The sequence below is a fragment of the Panthera onca genome, chromosome B4, assembly GCF_046562875.1.
Source record: "Panthera onca isolate mPanOnc1 chromosome B4, mPanOnc1 haplotype 2, whole genome shotgun sequence".
In the NCBI taxonomy this organism is placed as follows: domain Eukaryota; kingdom Metazoa; phylum Chordata; class Mammalia; order Carnivora; family Felidae; genus Panthera; species Panthera onca.
Window position 1 is genome coordinate 120,497,441 of NC_138345.1, and position 24,964 is coordinate 120,522,404.

The 24,964-nt window shown below is 38.7% G+C and overlaps 1 long non-coding RNA gene across 1 annotated transcript in view; it reads right to left on the bottom strand.

Moving 5' to 3' along the window:
* Nucleotides 1-7,941: 7,941 nt before the first annotated feature.
* LOC144616877 (uncharacterized) overlaps nucleotides 7,942-24,964 on the bottom strand; it is a 35,958-nt gene continuing 18,935 nt past the window's right edge. The window contains exon 3 of the long non-coding RNA XR_013556673.1: nucleotides 7,942-8,423. This is a non-coding gene — a long non-coding RNA (uncharacterized LOC144616877). The remainder of the gene's footprint in view (nucleotides 8,424-24,964) is intronic.

Here is a 24,964-nt window from a genome sequence, read left to right on the forward strand (position 1 = left end):
GTCCCAACCCATACTACCGTGCTCTACTAGCATCCAACTTTTGTTTCTATACCCAGCCATCAAACTGCTCAGCTATCAAACACTGGCTTTGTTATAATTAACAAATGCTCCCAGGAGAAAAGTGGCCTCAAATGTCAGGATTATTTCTCTGGATTTTTATCTTTGTCCAGATGGCCAGATGGTAACCAGGTAATTTTTCACTTCTCTGATGAGTCTCCAATGCTGTTGAGCAGATATTTTAAAAAATAAATAAATTTTATTCAGCTTTTCTAGTGTGAAGGTTCATCTGAATTACATAGCCTACCATTAATGGACGCTGAAGTCTCTTTTAATTTTATCTTCACAAGTTCTCTTGAACTGATTCATTTCCCTAGGGATAGTGTGGTAATAAGTCTCAAATCTCAGTGGCTTAACAGCAAATGTTGTTTCTCTCTTATGTATACTAATTGACTAGACTGGAAACTTGTTTCAGACAGTCACTCAGGTATCTAGGATTTATTTTTTCTCCACTCACCATCTTGTAGTTCACCATTTGGAACATATAACCTCTGATATCACCATGCAAAAGGGGCCCCACTTGGAAATGACACTGTCATCTCTGCTTCTAGTCCATTGACCTACACTAGCCATATAGTCCCAACCTAACTTCAGAGGTGGCTGCGGAATGAAGGGGAGCATGTGGATTACTGAGTGAACACTAATTACATCTGCCACTTAGTTCTAGCCTAGGTTCAGGGTCTTTTTTCTTTCTTTCTTTCTTTCTTTTTTTTTTTTTTTATAAAATGTTTATTTATTTTTGAGAGAGTACAAGCCAGGGACAGGGCAGAGAGAGAGGGACAGAAAATATGAAGCAGGCTCTGTGCTGACAGGCTGTCAGCAGAGCCCAATGTGGGGCTTAAACTCACTAACTGTGAGATCATGACCTGAGCTGAAGTCGGACACTCAACCGACTGAGCCACCTAGGTGCCCCCATCTTTTTTTAATGTTTATTTCTTTTGAGAGAGAGAGAGAGAGAGAGAGAGAGAGAGCATATGCACAGGCACAAGCTGGGGAGGGGCAGAGAGAGAGGGAGGGGCAGAGAGAGGGAGAGAAAGTATCCCAAGCAGGCTCCATGCTGTCAGCACAGAGCCCAACTCAGGGCTCGAACTCATGAACCATGAGATCATAACTTGAGCATAAGTCAAGAGTTGGTCACTTAACCAACTGAGCCACCCAGGTGACCCAGGTTCAGGGTCTTTTGAACTCTTACTTGGCATGTTGAATTAGTCTCCTAACCCCAAGTTCCATAAATGATATGAGTCTGCTATGTGGCATTCTGGAAGTTCCTAACTAGGTTATAGGAAGGAAATCCTGAATGGGAGGGAGTTTTGAGCCCCCTCCAGGAGAGACCATAAAGATATCAATTCATTAGAGTAGAATAGATTCTGGCCTGATTCAAACTTGAGTTAATAACCATATGGACCAATTTGAAGGACTAGAGAAACTGAACTTTTCTTTAGATATCATGTGTTACTATGCCCCAGACCTTATGCTAAGGCCTTTCCATACATGATCTCATTTAATTTTCATGGCAACCCCATGAGGAAGGTTCAACTATCTATTCCCAAGCATTTATTAAGAAGTAAATGGTGTTTCTGGGCAGAACTTAAAAGCAAGGCTCTTATGGCCATATTTTAATCTTACTTCTTAATTTTTATTCTGTTCTCCACTGCTTCTCCTGGCTGTGGTAATTCCAGACAATGGTGATTCTGAAAGTCAGGAGAGTGTCCTACTTATTTCGGCGAGACATGAACCAGCTGATGGAATGAGTTATGACAGTTTAGACCCAAGCACAGGGACAGGTGAAACAGCAGATGAACAAGTGAGATCTCTCATCTCACCAACTGCTGGACTGAAGTGAGATTAAGAACTAGAGGTCCTTACCTTTTCCCTATTTCCCTGGGTACACAAACAGTAACATGGAAAGGCTGAATCCAATGCTTACTGGGTGTGTGTTTTGGGGAGTAGGGTGGAGACAGGTTTCACAGGACTGAATTTCTCCCAGGCACCCCAAGTATGGCAATACAAACACAAAAGAAAGGAGGTGAAAACTGCATTTAGAAAGTTGAATGGGGATATGTCAGTCTTAACTGACCTCAGCAGAACCGAGTGAAATAAGAAGGAAGATATTTTGAGTTACTGCACCCATGGAAGCTGAAGAATTGAAGGCCCCAGCCCCGGGTACCTCTGGAGCACAGACAGAGTGGGTATAATGAGGTCAGAGGAGGGGGGTTGAAAACACAAGGATTGGTTGAAAGTGAGAGTTGCCAGATTTCGCAACCCTGCTGGAAGTGTATATAAGGAGCAGTTGTAACTCCAGAGTCTGTTCCTGACCAGCTCAACCAAGAAACTGCTTATCCCCGTACCCAGTGGAAAAACAGTAGTAGTTCTATCTTCTGGACAGGGAATCTCTGGACTCGAGGACACCTATGGTAGCTCAATACAAGCTCCAAAGGTAGAGATTTTAGTCTATTGTGGTCACCGATAATATATCTCAAGTACATAGAACAGTACTTGGTAAATATTTGTCCAATGAATGAATGAATGAAACTTACTAAACACAGAGAAATTAATTAACAGTCTTCAGACTGAATACTGAAAGTTTTCAGCTGCATTTGTGAGTGGAGTTTCCAAAACACTGGTGGTCAGGTTTATATCCCCTATACAGGAAATTGAAGGAATCTTGGGGTGAGGAGTGGGAATTTACTAAGAGAAAGGCATATAGCCATTGACATTTAGGGTTTGTTTCCCCATCAAAATAACCACCCACTCACTCTCTGTGGAGGCCACCCACCAAGCCCTGACATGGTAATAGAAAGTGCATCATTCATTCATTCATTCATTTATCCTTCAATTATTTAGCACTCATAATCAGCATGTCAATTATTGAGTACCTACAATGGTCCAGGCACTAGGAATAGAAAGCAAGTTAACAAAATAAGTCTCTGTTCTTATGGGGCTTATATTCTAGGGGGCAGACACAAAAAATCAGCAGGTTTATGAGTAAATCCAGTATAGCAGAGGGTGGTAAATGCTAAGAACAAACATAAAACAGGGTAAATGAGATAGGGAGTGTAGGGGTTGCTGTGTTATATTGAGTGTTCAGGGATAAAATGAACTTTGAGCAGAGAAATGAAAGCAGTGAGGGAACAAGTCAGAAGCATATTTGGGCAAAGAGTTTCAGGAATAGGAAAAAGCAAGTACAAAAGCCCTCACGTGGGAACACACTTGGTTGTCATATTCAAAGAACACCAGGTTCTTAAAGCAGTCAGGTTCTAGAGATATTTTGAAGGAAGATGGAACATTTACTGAGAGAGAGAAGACTGAAGAGGATCAGGATTGGTGAGGAAGGGATCAGGAAGCTGGACATGTTTGATTTTGGAATTTTACTTACCTATTGATATGTATGTGGCAATATCAGATGGGCAGTGGAAACACATTCTGAAATTCAGGGCAGAGGTCAGATCTGAGGTTGTATATTTGTGAGTCATCATCACATCATACAGTGGTAGTTTAAGCCACAAGACCAGATGAGATAATCAAGATTTGAACATGACTGAGCCCTGGGGATGCTCCAACACAGACCCATCAGGAAGATGAAAAGGAATCAGCAGGAGAGATGGGTACATGGGGGATAGGAGGGTTTTGGGGGGTGGGCAGAGGAACTTAGTGGCCAAGTGAAGAAAGTATGGCTCAGAGATGGTTTTAGGGTTATGATGTGATCAGTTGTGTCAAAGGAAGATCAAGGAAGATGAGGACTGAAATGGATGATTGAATTTAGCAACATGAAGATCATTGGTGACCTTGACTAGAGCAGTTTCAATGTCATGGTAATGACAGAATCTTAGATGTATAGGTTTAATAAAGGGTGGGCTTTTTATTTTCTATGTAGACATTAGAATAAATCTTAATGTAAAAGGGAAGAAAAAATATTGCACGCATGGCACAAAGATAGAATTCTATTTTTTTAAAAAGGAAGAAATATCCAGAGAAGCAGATTGGGCTAGATAGACTCTTGAGTCTGGGACATCAGTTAGGAGTCTGTTATAATAATTTAGAAATGAGGGCAGAGCCAGGATCGGAACAATGGAAATGGGGAGGGGAGGGTAGTTACAGAATGCTTAGAAAACCTTTTTTTCCCCTAAAATATGTAATATATGCTCCTTGTAGAAACATTTCAAAATACAGAAAAATATATTGAGGGGAATAAAAATTACCCTAGTATCATAGCAGATTTAATTATTCTTGCCATTTAGCACACATGCCTCCAGTCCTTCCTCTACACATAATGTATTTTTGAATAATTTGGTATCATACTACAGTAAATGGTTTTATGTCCTGCTCTTTACACTTAACCTGGTATAATAAATTCCCATGTCTTTAAATATTCCTTGAGAACATGATTTAAATATTTTTAAATTTATTTTTGATAGAGAGAGAGACAGAGCACAAATGGAGGGGGGGGCAGAGAGAGAAGGAGACACAGAATCCGAAGCAGGGCCCAGGCTCTGAGCTGTCAGCACAGAGCCCGATGTGGGGCTCGAACTTGTGAACTACGAGATCATGACCTGAGCTAAAGTCGGATGCTCAATTGACTGGGCCACCCAGGCGCCCTGAGAACATGATTTTAAAATGATTTACAGATATAATGTACATAGTGTAAAAAGCACAAATCTTAGGTTTATACATGAACTGATTTTTACTTATGCATACATAACACCTGCATACCACTCCTACTGGTAATCACTATTCTGATTTCTATTACTGTGGACTAAATTTGCCTATTTTTGAGCTTCAGATGGAATCAACTCTTCCAAATCCTACCATTTTTCTCTTAGTACACTATTTTAAAAATTGATATATGTTACTGTGTTTATCAGCATTTCCTTTTTTTATACGTGTATAATACTGTATTGTGTGGATATAACAAGATTTGTTTATTCATTCTCCTATTGAAGACCATTTGGATTGTTTCCAGTTGTGGGGGAGGAGGTGATTGTGAATAAGGCTGCTATAAATATTCTTGTCTTTTTGTGGACATGTTTTTATTTCTCTAGAAGTGGGGCTGCTGGGTCATAGCATAGATGTGTAAGCTTGTAAGAAGCTGCTCAACATTTTGCCACACTGGTTATGTCAGTTTACTTTCCCATTATCTATGAATAGGAGTTCCCATTGCTCCACATCCTTGCAGATGAAACCATGATTTTTAAAGTGGCCAATTGGTATTATTATTTCATCTTATGTGCCTAGGCCAGTTGTTAGATGTTTTAGGCAATTTCTAAACTTTCACTATTTAAATAATAGTTGTTGATTATAAATCCTTGACCTCACCTGTGAGAGATATTTTCAAGGGAAAATTAACCTGACTTTCCATTTCTATATTATTTACCATTCAATAAGTGACCAGTTAAATTTATTAGCAGTGACAACAGAACAGACGATGCAAAATGTGGCTGCCTGAAAAACAGTTTCAAGGTGGCTTTGAAATGCATTTCTTTATTAGTTACACTTGAAGAGAATAGCTAACTAAAATTCCAGGGCCTGAAAATACTTCAAACAGGAATAGCACAAAGTAATAGCATTTTTCTCTCATCTCTCCCTTCCCTTCCCCTTTTGTCTTTCTATCCTGTCAAATGACAAAATGAAACAATTTACTTTTATTTTTAATTTTTTAAAAATTAAAACAATTTAGTAATGAGTTTCATGTCCTTTATCCCAGGGAAAACAGCCCATGGAGGCAGTACAGTGCCTCACAAGCCGTGGAACACTGTTCCCGAAGGATTTGGGGCAAGTGGGAGTTTTATAGAGCATTAAAGGCGGCAATATGGAAACAGGCCATGATTGGCTAGGAGGTCGGGGATTTTCCTAGAAGTTGAGCAGGTTGTACTTTCCAGGGTAAGGTCAGCTAGCTAAAGCTGAGGTGCAGGACTGTGATTAGTGTATTTTAGGTTTCCTTGACAGGTGTTTTTTCTCTATGTGCAGGCTGACTTAGGTTTAGATTTGGGGTGTGGGTTGGGCCACTCTGGCTGCCTTCATTCTGTGGGTCCTGATATATGAATTAACTTTATCACTCCACATACACATCTCCACTCCTAATGTCTGGATTGTGAAATAAAGTTTGAATTCAGTCAAATAATTAAGACATACCACCAACTTAAGAGACTTTCAGCTCTTTCAGCCATATTTGTAGTATTTGCAGATTGGCTTAGCAGTTGTTGCCAGGTGAATCTATTTCCTTTCTTCCTTAAATTTCTCAAATGAGGGTGGATAGCACCGCCTTTCAGTCATGGCTTGTGGCAGAGTAGAAGTAGCCTCCTTTACTCCTGGGGGAGGAGACCAAGTTTTTCTAGCAAAGCGCTCACCTTGCCACAAATTTCATGTGGAGAGAGTATCACAGGGAAAGAGGAGCAATTATGGTTGGATCCTGAAGCCAGGTAAAACCACTGCGGTTCCAGGTAATGTTGGTGTGGGGGTAGTTACCCAAGTGCCTTGATATGAGACTTGGAAACTTCTCAATTAGGGATAGAACACCAAATTTTATAGAACACCCCCCAGAAAATGTGAAGTAAAAGGTAAGTGTATATGTTCACTTCTGCCTGGAGAGAGGATCTATCTGCATTTTATAGCTGTCATCATATTCTCAAAGTTGTCCATGATCCAAAAGAGGCTAAGATTTGCCAGAATGAGCTACAGGTGCGAAATTGAAGGAACCCTAATAGTTACACAACAGCTGGGTAGTCACTGCTTGACATGCTGTTTGTGAAAGCCTAATTCTCTTGCTCAAGGATCTGGCCTTCTCATCTCCCCTTTTTTCCTCATCTAATTTCCTTTCTTTATTTTTTATCATATTTCCCCTTACTTCACTTGGATTCTCCTTTCTCCTTTCTTGTCTGTTTCTACCCTTCTTTTCTTTCTCTGCTGTCCTACACTGAGTGGGCAAACTTGGCTTGGAGTGGTGGGGCAAGAACTTCTCTAAATTATTTCTCTTCCATGTTTTCCCACCCTTGCTATAAGATATTGAAATATAAGATGATTATAAGACATTGGAATGAAATAAACTCATTTTGAAAGTATTATGCATAGTTTTCTGTCAAGCCATATACCATCTGACCAAAATATGTGATCAAACATGATGATGAACACCCCAGGAAGATAATGTTAACATCCTTGAGAAATTAATGGAAAGTACTATGAGGTTCTATGAATAAATAGCCATAAAGCCTGGTTAAATATTATCACTTAAAGAACCATTTAAAAAATAATGCTATTTATATAACAAAAGTGAATCTCATTTCTCTGCAGATCAAATAATTATGCACAGCAAGAGCAAACATCTTGGCTTTTACTAATTACAGAATTTTTTCACAAAATAGCTTTTTATATTTTAACAGTGCTGGTTGTTTTCAAGTTGTTTCCAAGATTGTATGTTCAAAGATCATCTTTCAGTCTTTCACATTTTTAAGAATGATGTAATGGTTCCTTGATTATTTCAGCATAACACAGAATCGAAACGCCACAGTTTAGGGCTCACAGATACTTCCTTTTTAATCTTCTTTAGAAACACATTTCATAATGAATTCTGGTCTAAAATGCTATCTTGGTTTTCATCAGAATTTTTCTCATACTATTCTTAGCTGAAATAGGGTAAAGAGTCAAATGACTTTTGGCTCTTTTTTTGGTCTAGTGTTTGTGGTTTCACATGGTTTTAATATGCTTGAGGCTAAGATCTCATTTTGAAGAGAAGGGACTAAGACCCCTGTGACCCAGCATAGACTTGTAAGCTGCACTGTCTCTAATGAAGGCTATAATATTTTTATCTTTTTTAGAAAGCTTGAAGACCATGTTTTTAAAAAAATTTTTTATGTTTATTTAATTTTGAGAGAGAGAGAGACAGAGTGTGAGCTAGGGAGGGGCAGAGAGAGGGAGGGAGACAGAATCTGAAGCAGGCTGCAAGCTTCGAGCTGTCAGCACAGAGCCCAACATGGGGCTCGAACCCACGGACCATGAGACTATGACCTAAGCCAAAGTCAGACGCTTAACTGACTGAGCCACCCAGGCACCCCTGAAGACCATGGTTTTTATGGATGGATTCATCAGTATATTTGGGATGAAACTGGTCTTTAAACGATAAAAATGTTATTTCACACCTTATTTGAAACTCCAAAGATTTCTGTAGTACTTATCTATCACTGCAGAGAAAACCATCACTTTTGGTTTTTTGTGGTTTTGAAACACAAAACTATGAAATGGCCCACAGTTCTACAGGTCAGCAATTTGGGTTGGGATCAGACAGGTGGTTCTTCTGCTGGTCACTCCTGGGGTCTCGCATGTGACTTCAATTGACTGCTTTCACAAAATTGACTTCACTTAGTGCTGCATGTTACCTGAGGGGAGGACAGTGGGGCAGAGAGCAGAGAGAAAGTCATTTTCTTGGCACTGGTTTCCAAAAAGCGAAATCCTTTGTTTGAAAAGATTGAGATTGATTCACATACCATAAAATTCCCTCCTTTAAAACGTGAAGCTAAAGGAGCTTTTAGCATGTTAACAAAGTTGTGCGACCAACGTCCCTATGTAATCCAGAGTGTTTTTATCACCCCCAAGGAACCCAGTGCCCATTAGCAGTTACTCCTCACTCCAGCTTTCCTCATCTCTTGGCAACCACTAATCTACTTTATCTGTCTCTGTGGACTTGCCCATTGTGAACATTTCGTATAGATAGGATCGTATATAGCCTTAAGTGACTGGCTTCTTTCATTTAGCATAATGCTTTCAAGGTTCATCCGTGTTGTGGCATGTGTTAGCACTTCATTCCTTTTTATGGCCAAATAATATCCCACTATATGGATATACCACATTTTGTTTATCTGTTCATCAATTGATGGACATTTGGGCTGTTTCCACTTTTTGGCTATTATTAATGCTTAAGCTCTGCATTTACTACTTTCATGAGCCCTTTTTATTTTTATTTTTATTAAAAATTTTTTTATTTAATGTTTATTAAACAAGTTTTTTTAATGTTTATTTATTTTTGAGAGAGAGACACAGTGTGAGTGGGGGAGGGACAGAGAGAGAGAGAGGGAGATGTTTATTTATTTTGAGAGAGAGAGAGATAGAAATCAAGCAGGGGCAGGGCAGAGAGAGAGGGGGACAGAATCCCAAGCAGGTTTTGCACCATCAGTGTGGAGTCTGATGTGGGGCTCGAACCCACGAACCGTGAGATCATGAGCCCAAATCAAGAGTTGGGCACTTAACTGACTGAGCCACCTAGGTGCCCTATTTATTTTTTTTAACAAAGCAATTTTGGAATTTTGGAAAAAGATATTGTTTTTAAGTAATCTCTACTCTCAACATGGGGCTCAAACTCACAATCCCAAGATCAAGAGTCACACATTCCACTTACTGAGCCAGTCAGGTGCCCCTTAGGAGCCCTTTTAAATATTTCAAGGGTATTACTGGAAACATCCCATTGCCTCACACAACTGTTAAAATGGTGTCATTAAATAGAAGTCCAAGCCATTGCTTTTCTCAAAACCCTCCAAATGGCTCCCTTCTCACAAATAGTAAAAACTGATCCTGAGCAAAAACTCTGAGTTTCTTTAGATCTATTCTCCTCTGCCTCCTATTTCTCAGCTGTCCTTTCAGTTACTCCCCAAAGACGCTGGGCATGCTTCCTCCTCAGGCCTGTTCCTTTTCTCCCAGATGCCTCAAGGGATCACTCTGTTACATCCTCCAGATCTTTGCTCAAATGTCACCTTCTCACCATTAAAAAGAACAACCTCACCATGAAAGAGAAAACCCCTGTCCCCCTACCATGTTTTGAGCATCCCACCTTCCTTCCTGCTTTCCCTTAGAATTTATGCTATCTGTAGATTTTATTTATTTTTCTTCTTATTGTCTATCTTCATTAGAACACAAAATCCATGGGGGTAGGAATTTTTGTGCATTTTGTTCACTGCTATATTTATTGCAGAACCTAGAATAGTGTCTGGCAGATAACAGGTATTCATTAAATATATGTTGAACAGATGAATAGACTTCAAATTAGGCGCTCAGGCTGTGTAAATATCACCATTTCTTTGCGGCTTGAAGGATAACCATGCAGCTTGAAAATATGTCTACCTCATGCTGATTGGAAGTTCCCATGAACATAAGTCTTTGACCATACTATTAGTTCAACTAATGGAAAAAATACAGGCATTATCACTTGATACATCTACATCAGTTTATTTGGTAGAAAGAACTTTGGAGACCTGGGCTTATATGGGGGAGGTTGTGGGAAAACAGGGGATGTCCAATGGTGAGAAGTCTGGGAACAACTAGTCTAAACAGCTGTCTAGAAGGGTCTTGGTTAGTGCAGTTGGCTAATTCTGAGAAATTCCAGTGGAAAACTGCATTCTAAACAAGTTTATCAGCATGTGCCATTTGACTGGTCTCCTGTTCAAAGGTTCCTGTTGCAATTCCTTTTGGCATCTCACTTGCATAGAACTGAGGCAGCAGTAAGTGACAAAGGTTTTATTTATCTCTTGTTATTATCTGTTGACTTTTAAAGGGCTGGGTAATGAACAGAGGTAGATTAGCTAACTCATTGAAAGAGGTGAAGCAATGTCTTGTGAGGCCCAAGGTTCCCACTGGTCCCCGTGGAAGTCTCCAAGCTGGTAGTGGTCATGGGCTACGAGAACATCTCAACGAACCCTTTCATTATATAGCTGTATGGACTGAAAGGGGAAGGACTGTGTTCAAAGCCATGCTGTTAAGTAAGAATCTGGCCAAAGTAAAACAAAATTGCTACTTGAGTAGCAGTGTGGGAGGGTCAATATTAATTGTGTTCTGATTGCACCAAAAACTTTTTCTTTAAGTTTATTTATTCATTTTGAGAGAGAGAAAACATGAGTTGGGGGAGGAGCAGAGAGTGGTAGAAAGGGAGAATCCCAAGCAGACTCCATGTAGATACTTTCTCTATATTACATCATTTCATCAATCCTGCAACTTTGTGAGGTAATAGTTTTCCCTTTTTTGCATTCGAGAGACTTGAAAGTCACAGACACTGAGTACCTGGCTCAAGGCCCCAAGTAAATGGCAGAGCTAGGATTCAAATCTAATTATCTTTGACTATGAAAAATTCTCATCTTCCCTGAAGTCTGGTGTCTTAATTCCTGCCCCTTGACATTCACAAATAATAGTAATAATAATGATTATGCATGCTTGGTGTTTAAATATGCCAGGCATTAATCTAGTTTCTGGGATTACATAAATAAATAAAAGGAAGAGAGATTCCCAACTTTGTGGAAGCGGAAAGACAATGAACATAATATAGAAACAATCCATAGGGTTTTTTGGAAGGTGGTAAATGTGACAAGGGAAATAAATAGAGCAAGATAAGGGAGTTTGGGAGATTTCAGAAGTATCTGAGAGTGTAACAAGTTCGAATAGAGTGCTCAGGGCAGGCTATCCCTAAGAAGATAATACTTGAGCAAAGACTTGAAGATGAAGATATCTGGGGTGAAACTCTGAGGCAGAGAGAAGAGCTAGTGCAAAGGGCCTGAGGTGGAAACAGGCCCTGTGGGTTTGAGAAACAGTGGGAAAGTCAGTGTGACTAGACAGCAAGAGTCAAAGAGGAGAATGAAGGAGATGAGGTCAGGTGAAAATAGGGGCCAGACTGTGTAGGGCCTTGTGGGCCACTGTAAGGATGCTGGCTGACTTTAATTCTCAGTGAAATGGAGGAGTCTTTTTAGGGTTTTGGTCAGAGAAGTGACAAGATCCAACTTCCATGTTAAAAGCATCCTTCTGGCTATTGTGGTGAGGAAAGTAAAGAGGAACAAGGACGGTAGACATCTTGACAAGAGATCAGGATGGCTTAGGCCAGAGTGCAGCTATGGAGGCAGAGGGAAGTGACTGGGTTCTGGATAAGATTTTTTGAGAGATTTGAGAGAAAGAAAGGAATCAAGGATGCCTACGGCTTTCCCACCAAGGACCTCCCCACTGAATCCTCTAAGCAACACTGCCACAAGGGACTAGAGGGTTCTACCTTCACACTATGTGTGTGACACATGGTAGAATATTCCTCAGTCTGAGGAGAAACAAAAATACTGTAAACTATTTTATCTCTATGTAAGGAGATATAAGCTCCCATGTTTTAAATTCTAAGTAGCAAGAATTAGAATCTAGCGTCATTATCTCTGATCATAATCAGAGTCTCTTAAACTCTTTGAGCCATAACTTCTTTTTCTGTGAAGTGGGGATTACTGCTCTGCTGTCCCAGTTGTGAGGTCATGTGAACTCCACAGAGCAGTGACAGAGTTCTCATTACTTCTGTACCCAGGCACTTAGAATGGTGCCTTGTGCAAGGTAGAGGCCCAGGAAATACTTATTGAATGACTAAACGAAAGAGAATTAACTCGAAGACCCTTGGGAAAAATTTACAAATCTGTTAGGTTTGTTATTAGTGAACTAAGACAACTGCCGAGACCAGCAGCTTTTGGGGAGGCCTGAATTAACAGCATAATTACTTTGCTTTGACTTAGCCTGTCAATTCTAGTTGTTCATATAATGGAATAATGAGGACATCCCTCAGCATTTCTAACCTCTGGTGCTCGTACGCATTTTCATAAGCCAACAGCACCTGGACAACTTATATAAGAACAGCTCTGATGAGCATCATCTTTTTTAATTAAGGACATCTGCTTTTTAAAATCAGTCTCATTAGAGAGTTTCTTTGCACCATGAATCTGATCATTGGTGACACTAATAATGAAAATATACAAGGTACAGAAAGCCAGGGGGAACTGAATTCTAATTTTTAGTCAATGAGTTAGTACATGAAGGCACTTAGAATAGCACCTGATATGGTAAATTCTCTAGAAGCACTAGTCATTTTTATTGTTATCTGTAAATTCATCCATTCCTTCTTCCTTCCTCCATCTGTCCCTCCCTTCCCTCTTTCTTACCTCCCTTCTTCCTTCTTCCCTCTCTTCCTTATTTGTTCCTTTCTCCCTTACTTCCTTCCCTCTTTCTTCCCTCCCTTCCTTCTTCCTTCCTAATTTGCTGATCCACTAATTTTATGACTTTCTGACACCAGTTTTGTGGCAGGTCCTGTGGTAGGTGTCAGGCATATAAATATTAATGAGGCACTGCCTCTGCTCATGAGATATTCACATAAGCCAATTAGAAAGCAATGCAGAGGGGTGGCTGGGTGGCTCAGTCAGTAAGTGTTTGACTTTGTCTCAGGTCAAGATTTCATGATTTTGTGAGATTGAGCCCTGCGTTGGGCTCTGCGTTGACAGTGCTGAGCCTGCCTGGGATTCTCTCCCCCTCTCTGCCTCTCATACACTTGCATGCTCTCTCTCTCTCTCTCTCTCAATAAACGAACAAACTTAAAAAAAAGAAAGCAATGTGGAAATGACATCGGTCCAAACCATTGTTTCCCTGATATTGTGTTAATGTAACATAATTGCCTGAGTGGATGTACTTAAGTTCTCCAGACTTTTGAGGTCCCTTTTCTCTTCTTGTGGGAGTTAAATGGCTCAATTCTTCCTCACACCTACTGTGGGAAATTCCATGCTCTACTTCAGTGCTTTTGGAAGATTCCTGTCAGTCACTTCTTTCTCCAATTCTTTCCTGCTCTTCATTTGTCATCTTTCTTGTTTCCTACTTTCTCAATATGGAGACACGATTTTCATTGTGTGTTTTGAGTTGATAATGGGAGATGGGTGTGCAATTTAAGAACAGAACAGGAACATAACTTCATATGCAATGTCAAACTCTAGTATTCCTTGAAATGTATCAGGCTTTCCTGGAATTCCCCCATTAGAAATGCTCCTCTTTAGACTTTGGCTTGTTCTGTAAACGGGACCCTGTTTTACTCCCCATAATTTTCTCTTAAAACCCCTCTCCTAGCCCTTCTAAAGATGGAGGATAGGAGTGGAGAGTAAGTGTGGAATCAAAACACCAGAAAGAAGGCTGTGGCAGAAATTCAGGTGCCAGATGAGAGTAATTTGGACCATCAAAAGGGGAGATGATAAGTGAGTGAACAGATTCAGTACTGCTTTCAAGGTAGAGTTGACAGGTTTGCTGATGGATTCGATATGGGACCTTAGAGAAAAAGGATTGAGATAGCTCCAAGATTATTGGCTTGAGCAATAGGAAAAACAGTTACCAAAAGTAACTCATGTTTACTGCAGGATATCTGGAAAGCATCTAAAATAGAAGTAAGAAAACAATAGTTACCCAAAGTTCCTATTACTTAAAGATAAACATTGTTAAAATTTTGATGTTTCCATCTAGTCATTTTCCCCCTTCCTTATTAATTGTTCTAGTCTCTTTTTCTGTGTGTGTGTATGCATAAACTAAAAATATATAAATATACATGTAAAGCAGTATATATACACACACACATATTTATCCTACTTAAAAAAACTTAACATAATGAAAATACCTCTGAGCTATTGATACCCAGAATTTTTCTGTTTGCAGGCAGCATTATGAAGGCAAGCTTCCCTGTAGCATTGTTTTCTAATATTCTGAGAATTTCCATTTCATTAGAAGTTTTTGGAAAACATTTTTTAATTATTTTTTTGGAAAACATTTTAAATAGATGCATAATATGACACAGTATAGCTGTAACATAATGTCCTTAGCTGTTTCTCTGCTGTTGGACATCTAGGTACCATCCATTATTGTGCTATGAAAAATAATGCTGCAGTCTTTGTACATAAACACTTGCATGTGTCTCTGATGATTTCCTCATGAGAAATTGTTGAGCATGAAATCAGCAGGTCAATATTTTTAAAGGTAAAAAAAACGACTTCTTGATTATTGATTATCTCTCAGTATTATACCTAACACATCTTGATAAGCTGGGAGTTCAGGTCCTCAGCAGTGAATCATTTAAGCACTCACATATTCAATGTCTCACCAGGCTTTTAAAACCTGTGCCTACTTCTCTTCCAATTTTGATTAAAGTGAAAAGGCTAACTATAATTAATCTTTGTTAATCAGCATGAAGAACATTCTAAAATCATGTAGAAACTGATGATTATGAAATCTTTTCATCCACCATAGTGCTCTTTATTTCACAAAAGAAGAATTTTCTTTTCCACCAACCCTATGCCAATCAATCTCTTTCTTTCTCTACCCCTTATTTGGCAGGGAATGGTCTTGATCCCAATAGCAGATATTTCCAAAACTAAGAGCCAAATCTAGGGGCACCTGGGTGGTTCAGTCAGTTGAGCATCTGACTCTTCATTTCAGCTCAGGTCATGATTTCAGGGTCATGGGATTGAGCCCTGTGTTTGGCTCCACACTGAGTGTGGAGCCTGGTTAAGATTCATTTTCTCTCTCTCTCTCTCTCTCCCCCTCTCCCCCTCTCCCCCTCTCCCCCTCTCCCCCTCTCCCCCTCTCCCCCTCTCCCCCTCTCCCCCTCTCCCCCTCTCTCCCTCTCTCCCTCTCTTCCTCCCTTCCCCCTGACATCCTCCTACCCCAAATTTTCTAAAATGGAAAAAAAAAGAGCCAAATCTAAACATTAATGAACATTTTCCTAAGCCTATGGCTTTCTTCAGATGTTAACTAAGGATGTCACTTAGGGTGATGACAAATAGCTGAACATCAGTGAAACAGTCAGAGGACTCCAGACGTACAAGCATTGGAAAAACATAACAAAATTAGGTATGAGCCTACTATGAGGCAGTCTAAGGCTGGTACAGTGCATTCTGGCTGTCTAGTTTGGACTCTGATTTGACTTTGCAGAGGTGCAGCAAGTGTGACTCTATTATTCACTTGTATCATGGTTCGGTTCACTTGTTACTGTTTGCATCCCATTTTGGGTCCTCCCCTTCCCTTCCTCTCTGCATACACTCATCTTAGTTGGTGGTGATGGATTGTTTGTCTTTTGGCATATGAAACATACCGTGATTCTAAGAGTCAAGTCTACTCAAATTGTATATTCAGAGAAGTGTCATTACCCTTCTCACCCCATCACCCCATTTCTCTTCCCCTATTCTTTCCAACTCTCACCCATGCCTCACAGGTGACAATCGCATTAGTTTCTCGTTAATTCTTCTTATCAAATGAGCAGAAATATATTTTCTTATATACTTTTCTTTCTTACAGGAAGGAGAGCATACTATTTACATTCTTCATACTTTGTTTTTTCATTTGGCAATATCCTGGAAATTACTCTCTATTATCTCATAGTCTTCCTCATTCTTTTCTATAGTGGCATTATATTCTCATATGTGGATGTATCATAGTTTAACTAACTAGTCCCCTATATATGTGCATTTAGATCGTTTAATATTTTTGCAGTTGTAAACAATGATGCGATGAATATATATAATTGAAGGTGTATCTTCAAGGTAGATTTCTAGAAATGAGATTGCTGGTTCAAAAGGTAAGTACATATGTACTTTTGTAATATATTGCCTGATATATTTCCTGAAGAGTTTTACTGGTTTACATTCCCACCAGCATGATGAGGGCCTCTGTGCCTGTTTTCCCACAGTCTTGCCAACAGAAAGTGAGATCATACTTTTTAATTTTTGGCTATCTGACAGCTAAGCAATGGTAGTTCCCTGAACTACCCAACTTAACAAGATTGTCAAGTTATTTCTGTTTCACAGCATCCTCCCTGCATTATGGCCTGGAAACTGCCTCCCCAAAGTAAGCTGGGCCAATCATAACAATCACCTAATTTGTTTCACTTTTCTTAGAGATGATAGTCCTAAATTCTATTATCCAATGTCTAACATCCATTGTTTCATATATTTTGTCCAGTTTTCTAATCATTTAAAGCAAGAGCATAAATTCAATCCCTATTACCCTATCATGGGCAGGAATGGAAGCTGGTCCAACATTCATCTGATAAGATTTCCAGAGAAGGCAAATAATAAAAAATTATCAAAACAACAGAAAAAAATTCTAGAAGTGAATAGACATGTTACATGGAAATAGACACATTTTTACAGAGAATTACAAGCAGAAAATTTTTTGCAACAAAATCAATCTGCTGAAAATTCTTCACTCTAAAATTCTTCACTCTAAAATTCACTTTAGAGTGAATTTCCTTCACTCTAAAGAAAAAAATTAGGAAACTTTTATAGAGGGAGAAAGAAGGAAAGAAAAAGGGAAGCTTTCTTTACAAAAGGGAAAAGAGCTAAGTGGTAACAGACTTCTCATTGGCAGAATGCTAAAAGACAGTGGACCAAATGTTCAAAAGCCTGAAGGAATTTGATTTTGAATCTAATATTCTATAACCAGGCAAATTAAAATATGAGTGATAACTGAATTTTAAGAAAATACTGTGAATAGCTTAATAGGAACACATTTGAAAATTAAGTTGAAATGGATGCTTTTCTTGGAAAATCTAGATTCCCAAAATTGACTCAAGAAGAAATAGAAAAATTGAATAGAACTATATAGAAGAAATTAAAAATTAGTTTCAATATATAGCTCTTAAAAGGCACCAGGCCCAGAAGTATCTATAGGAGAGTTTCATTAAACTTCATGGAACAGATGAAAAAATAAGGAAAGCTTTCCAACTCATTCAAAGAGGCTAGCAGACCCTACCAAAAGCCAGATAGGGTAGCAGATGAGTGACGGTCTAGTCAGGAGACCGAAACCTTGCCAATTATTGAAAAAATGATAAAATAATGGAAAGAATTGATAACTAGATGTAAAATTGTTACCCAGGTAACTGAAAGAATAGAAAGTGAACTCTAAGGTATCAGAATTGTAGCAACTGAAAAAAACAGGTTCCACCCCAGGGCATGAAGAAATAAAGGGAAGAACTTAAATTTATTAAAATATAGAAGTTTGGAAGAGGTCCCCCTGAACTGAAACTCAGATCTCTCAAGAGAGGCTGCTGTCCCACTGGTGCTGGTGTCTAGGATGTAGTGGAGTAGGGGTGTGGAACATGCTGAGGCTGGTTCTGCAAGTATTGAATAAAACTACAGTCTGGATTCAGCTGTTGCCATGGGAAGGCACCGCTGCTGCCTGGGTGAAGAAGTGGTGCGGTTGCCAGGAAACCACACACAGGAAATGGAGCAAACAGGAATATCACAGCAAGCTGTCAGGAAGGAGTAAATCCCCTCTTCCTCTTCTAGCCCTGCAGTCTCCTTTGTTAGTCGGAACCTAATAAAAAGCCAGCTGACAGCAGAAATACGGTTTGCAGAGTTCTAGCCTCACAAATCAAAGTATAGAAGGGTGGGTTTGGAGCTGAGAGACAGTAACTCAACAACTATCACAGAGAGCACACACACAAAGGAAAATTTATGCTCACCCACTGACACATGAATGGGAAAAAACCAAAACATCAGTACATTAAATCAAGCAATGTAGAAACAAAATTCACAAAAAGGTAGGGTTTATCCCAGGAATACAAGGATGCTTCAGCATTCGAAAAGCTATTTGCTAACAGATGCAAGTAGATAGACACTGGTATTTGATGGCCCTCAGTGCCTCTACCTCATCAAATCTCTCAGCAAATGTAGAATCTGAAAAAATTATGCCTAATGGTGAAACATCAGAAAAATTCCTACTGCTGTCAGAAACAAGACAAAAAGGCCAATTATCACCACTATGTTCAACATTATACTGGAGAGCTTAAAACATACAATATAATGAGAAAAAGAAGAAAGTATAAATATTTGATTGGAAGAGATAAAATTGTCACTCTTTGTAAAAATCTGATGTTCTGTTTTTAAAGATTCAAGAAAACCAGTGGAAAAACTAGTAAGACTAATATAAAGATTCAGAAGAGCACACACCTGATCACACAAGAAGCTAGAAACCATAGCTTTCCCATGTATAGCAGTGATGACCAATTAGAAAGTATAAAAAAAAAAAACCTTCCTGTTATCTTAGCAACAAAACTATAAAATGGGGATCAAAAACCTAACAAGAATTGTTCTTATAATTTAAAAACTATAAAATATGTCTATGAATACACCTAACAAGAAATGTGCAGAAACCTCTTTTAAAGGCTACAAAAGACATTTTGAATAGATCTGGATGGGAAGACTGAATTTCATAAACATATCAATTCAATCCAGTCCCAATAATGTTTACAGCTGGATTTTTGGGGGGGGGGGGGGGGAAGAAAACTAATAAATTGATTCTTAAATTCATCTGATTAAAAAAAATTGTGCTAGAATAAAAAATATTTTGAGAAAAAAGAATAATGAGGATCTTGCCTTACCAGATACTAGAGCATACTATAAGGCAGTATTAATGGAAACAATGTAGTACTTATGTGGAAATAGATAAATTGATGAATGAAACAGATGACAAAGTTTAGAAACGGAGGTATACATTTACAGAATTGAATCTATGGTAAAGTTGGTAAAGTTGTCATTTCAATAGAAGAGCGAGATTACTGGATATTGATTTTGAAAAAAAAAGTTAGGTCATAATCTAACACAAAATCTCTGATTATTGCAATATGCAACTACTCAAGTATTAGGACAAAATAAGGGGCAACATATTAAAATCTGGAAAATGAGAATGGTTTTCTAAGCAAGACATAAACACAGAAGCCATAAAGAGAAAAAAGTGGACAGACACAACGACATAAACGTGGAAATTTTTTGCCCAAAGAAAAACACTATATACAAGTTAAGAAATTTAAGGCTGCTTGGGAGAATGTTTTTGCAATGTAGTTAATAGATATTTAGCCTCAATAATCTCTTAAATATTAAAAACAATCTGTAAATGTTTTGATTTAGGAGTTTTAGTTATTCATTAAAATGTACTATAAGCCAGGCACTGTGCTAGCTCTTTTCAGACACCGTTTAGTCTTCAGAACAACCCTATGGAGTTGATATTATCTCCATCTGGCAGAGCAAAAACTGAGATTCAGAGAGTCCAAGCAACTTGCTTAATTTCTCACAGTTTCCAAGTGACAGGGCTGAAATTCGACAGCAACTCTGACTCCAGAGTTCTTTCCCAGGCCCTTTCTTCTTCCTAGTGCTAAATTAGTTTACCTTAAAAATTTCTAAAATTGCACTATTATCTCCCACGAAGTATTTCCCGATCTCATCTTTTATGCTTTGGTCTAGCAGAGTATTTATCCTTAAACCACCATTAACACAATGACAGAATAAATGCATTATATGGGCAGGGCAATGTCAGTGAGTCTACAAATATTTATTCTAAGTGAAGGGACAGGGATAACCTTATCACGTCCATTCACAATTAAAAACTTGGCAGAAACAGTAGCTAGTTGAGAAATTTGAAGTTGGCCAGTTCACTAATTTGGTGTGTGATATTGTCAGAATTACTCATCAGCCTGGCTTCATGCTGACAGGCAATTATTTCTCCAGGGCTGAGTGAATTTCATGACCCAAACCCATAGGAAACTCTTAAGCAAGGAGTTTGAAGATATTCACTTTATCTATCAGTGAATGACTCCATTCGAATTCTTGATGGGGATAATGGGATGGGGAAAAAAAGAATAAAATTACCATAATTAAAACAACACAACAACAACATTTATTTAGATAAAAACCTGTGGTTCCTGTTTTCCACCTTATCTTGGCCAAATATTTAAACAGATTTGCAATTAAAGAGCTAAATTGTGAGTTTTCAGTTACATTTCTTCCCTGTGGTGCTGCTAGATTATGAGTACTCTTGCCTTTGTTATTTGGGATTATTAACATCTGAGCTAGTCCTTCTAACACTCCTTGGTGGATTCTGTTCTCTCTTGTCTGTCCTTTTAACATTGGCATTTTTTGGAGTCCTACCCAAGGCCTTCTCTGCTGGTCTCATCCACTCCTATTGCTCCAATTATTGTGTGTAGATGATGTCTGTGTTGTTTAGGGAGACTGGCTGCAAACATCACAATACCCAATAATGGCTTAAGAGTGATGATATTTATAGAACCATCTTATAGAACAAGAAGTCGGGAGATAGTCTGTTCCAGGGTTAGTTCAGGGATTCAGAGATGTTATCAGGTACCAATACTCTTTCTACCTTTCAGCTCTGCCATTCCCAAGGCTGTCTCACAGTTTCAAGATGGCCACTAAAGCTCCAAACCTCAGGTTTCCACATAACACATTTAAAGTGGGAAGGAAGAGGGTTTTGAAGGCAGATGAGAGCTTTATTCTTATGTGGCTCTCTGTTTTTTTGAGGGAAAAAAATCTCTCCTAGAGGTTCTCCAGTAGACTTCCTGGCCTTAGAAATGGGTCATATATGCAAATCCAAAACTGCTTACTAGTTTTAATAAAAATTATAAATTTTAGTTACTGATGGATAATACACATTTGAAAATTTTAGGCAAGCTCTCTTAGTGTGGAAAAGAAAGTATGAAGCAAAACTTTCATGCCAGTGCTTATTGGAGAATAGGATGCAATCCTAAGAATGCAAGAGGGAGCGATAAATGGGAATAAGGCAGAGAACGAGGGAAAGCAATACAAGTTGGTATGTTGCCAAGCTTAGGCACACCTTCTCAAGAAAACATCGCTAGTAGGGGTGCCTGGGTGGCTCAGTCGGTTGAGTGTCCGACTTCAGCTCAGGTCACGATCTCGCGGTCTGCGAGTTCAAGCCCCCCGTCGGGCTCTGGGCTGATGGCTCAGAGCCTGGAGCCTGCTTCCGATTCTGTGTCTCCCTCTCTCTCTGCCCCTCCCCCGTTCATGCTGTGTCTCTCTCTCTGGCTCAAAAATAAATAAACGTTATTTTTTTTTTTTTTTTTTAAAGAAAACATTGCTAGCTAATGTGGGACATCTGAGTGGTCACATGGATTCATTGCTTCTTAGAACAGTCCACTGTGGAAGAAGAATAAGGGCATGGCATTTATCTGCAAACCTATTTCCATCTTCTGCTCCTTGGGAAAAGCCTGCCCGACAGGGCACTGAGTTTCTCACTTTGGGCAAACACTTGCTGGGAAAAGTAGGTTGGGGCTGCACCCTGGACCTGCTGCAGTTCCCTTACAGCTGGCGCAGAGGAATCTGTGCTTAAGCCCAGCCTTCATCTCTAGGGAGGATGAGAAAATTGGAGATGTGGGATCATAACCTAATATGAGGTGATGGTGGCAGCAGCTGGGATGTGAGCCATCTCTGGGATTGCTCCAGCCTGGGAAGAAGGGCAAGTGGCCAAGGCTGCAGGATATGTGAGGATGAGCAGATCTGGAGTGGGGCATAAAATGAGCTCGATACATAAGCTGAGGCTTATATGTTGCATGAGAAATGGATGAAAGGATCCAGGGAATACTTTAAAATTACATAAAAAGAAACAATACATATGACAGAATTCTTTCAGCTACTTCTGATCTTTTTTGTGGATACTTTGGGTGTCATTTCTACTTTTTCACAATTTTTTTCTTTTGCCAATTTTTCAATTGTCAAAAAAGGTATAATTTTGTATTCCCAGTATTAAACATTTTTAATTCAAATTTATATTATTTCTCCATGGATTAAAGACCTGTATTTGAAAAAAATAACTTAAAAATTTTTAGAATAAAATATTGAAGGATATTTGTATGGTTAATCAGGACAAAAGCACAATACATAGTAAAACAGAATCAACATTACAGTGTTCAAATTCTGTGCATCAAAGTTAAAAGACAGCCCATAAGGAGAACATATTTGTAATGCATGTAACCAGAAAAATTGAAGATTCCAAATATGTAAAGTTTTAGCTACAAATCAATGAAAAATCCAAACAACCCAATAATCAAATGGGCAAAGAATATTAAGAGGCAAGTCACAGAATAGCAAAACTGAATGTCAAAGAAGCTTAACTAGTAATCAAAGAAATGAAAATTAAAATGAGATACCATTTGGTACTCATCATATTGGCAGTAAAACAGCTGACAGTATCATATGTCAGTGAAGATGTAGAAAAATGAGAGTATAATTGGTAGAGCAAGTTTGGAGAGCAATTCAGTAAAGTCTATTAATGTTGAAAGTGTGCATACACTATAGTGCTACCATTTCAGTTCCAGGGACATATCCTAGAAAACATCTGAACCTGTGACCCCGGAATTAAGATGTAAGAACGTAAGAATGCTCATTTTGGCATTGATCAGAATAGTGAAAAATTGAAAGCAACCTTAATGTTCATCAATGGGAGGATGGCTACATTGCAGAATAATTATAAAAGAGAATGTAAATGAATGAAATAGAGCCTGGTGTTGAATGGAAAAGCAAGTCACAGAGTAATATACATAAAGTTTAAATGAAACAAGTATGACAAAGCCTTAAAATTTCTTGAATATGATTGATTAGTGATTTCTTGGAGTTTAAACAATATTTTCTCTGCATAGTTGAAGATTTCATTCTAAAACATTTATAGAAGGACACAATCTTAAAGAAAAGTTTTAAGCTTATTGAAATTTAAATAGAAAATTTAAATAGAAAATTTAAATTTAAGTTAAATGTAAACTAATGCTAAACTCAGAAGCATGCAGTGTTAATTGGAAATGTTTGAAAAAATTCCATTTCATATAAAATGCTAAGCTTTTTACTTATAACCAAAACAATAGAGATCTGTCAACTTGATAAGAGTTGGCAGAATGAGTCTACATGAAAAAGGAAAACAAAAAAAGCAATAGGAAATGAGCAGGGCTTACTCCAATGGATAATCTGATTAGAATGCCTGTCACAGTACTTACTGATGTTGCTTATGTTTGCCAATATCTGTGTAAAGAGGTGTATTAGGCAGGATATAGTTTTAATGGCTGCCTTGAAGAACCAAAATAAAAGTAGCTTAAACAAGGGAAAAATCTATTTGTCCCTCACACAATAGTCTGAGTTTAAGTAGTTTAGGACTAAAATAGCAGCTCTGCATTGGCAGGGACCCAGACTCCTTTGATCTTGTTGCTTTGTCATTCTCAACATACAACCTCCTCATATGGTCCAAGATGGCCGCTCCAGCATTCACCATCATGTCCACATTTCATCCAATAGGAAACAGATATAAAGAAAGTGGAGGACATGCTCCTTCCTTGTAAGGAATACTAGTAAGTTTCTCATGTTAGTTCTGCTTATGTTCCATGATTACACCTGGCACGTAGGGAGGCTGAGAAAGTCTTTGTTCTGGGTGTCCATGTGCCCAGTTAAAATTCAAGAGTTCTAGTTTTAAGCTTATGAAAGGAGAATGGATATTGGGAAATAATTAGGAATCTCTGCCCAAGTGGTGAAAATCATTCTTTAACAGCTGGTACAAGATTCTTCTTATAAAGGGAAGTGTATTGTTTAGGGAAATATATTTATGAGTTAGTTGGGTATAAAAATAAAAGCATCAGGGCAAAGTCTAGGAAGAGAAGGTAGGATAAAAGGAGTTTGGATATTTCTCTGCATGGGTAAATGAAGGTATGAGGAAGAGGAGAAAGGGAGGGGTACCAAGTTACTTGACAAAGAATCTAGACTCTCCAAATTTTTATCAGGTCTGCCATTTAAAGAAAGCCTCTGTGAGGCTGGGTTTTATGTATGGGTTAGAATCTAGGAAGGGGTTAAGTTTCATGTGCAAGTCAATAATGTGCATGATAAAGAACAGTGAAACAGTTCACGGATGTAGGCACTCAGAATCACCCTCCATGGGCTTGGTGTCCTTGAACCCAACTTTGGAGAGTAATTTCTCTATAGTTTCCTGGGTGTTCATAGTGAATGAACCCCTGGCAGTCCTCTTTCACATCTTCTAGATATGAAGTAGACCTGAGTTCTAGGAAGAACACAACCCAGGCTCCAGCTGAAGACCTTACTAAACTCACTCTGATCTTGGGAGAGTCCATTCACCCCTCTCTGTCCCAGCTTCCCCTATCACTAGGAGAAAAAGTACAACACCAAGACTCCACACCAGAATACTGTGAGAACTTCTTCACAAGGTTTGTTTGAGAATTTTGATGAAAATAGTCACAAAGAAATCCAAACTTAAATGCTGGTCGTAGCTTTGAAAATTCTCCAAAAATTGATTCTGGGATTTTAAAAAGTTATTATTT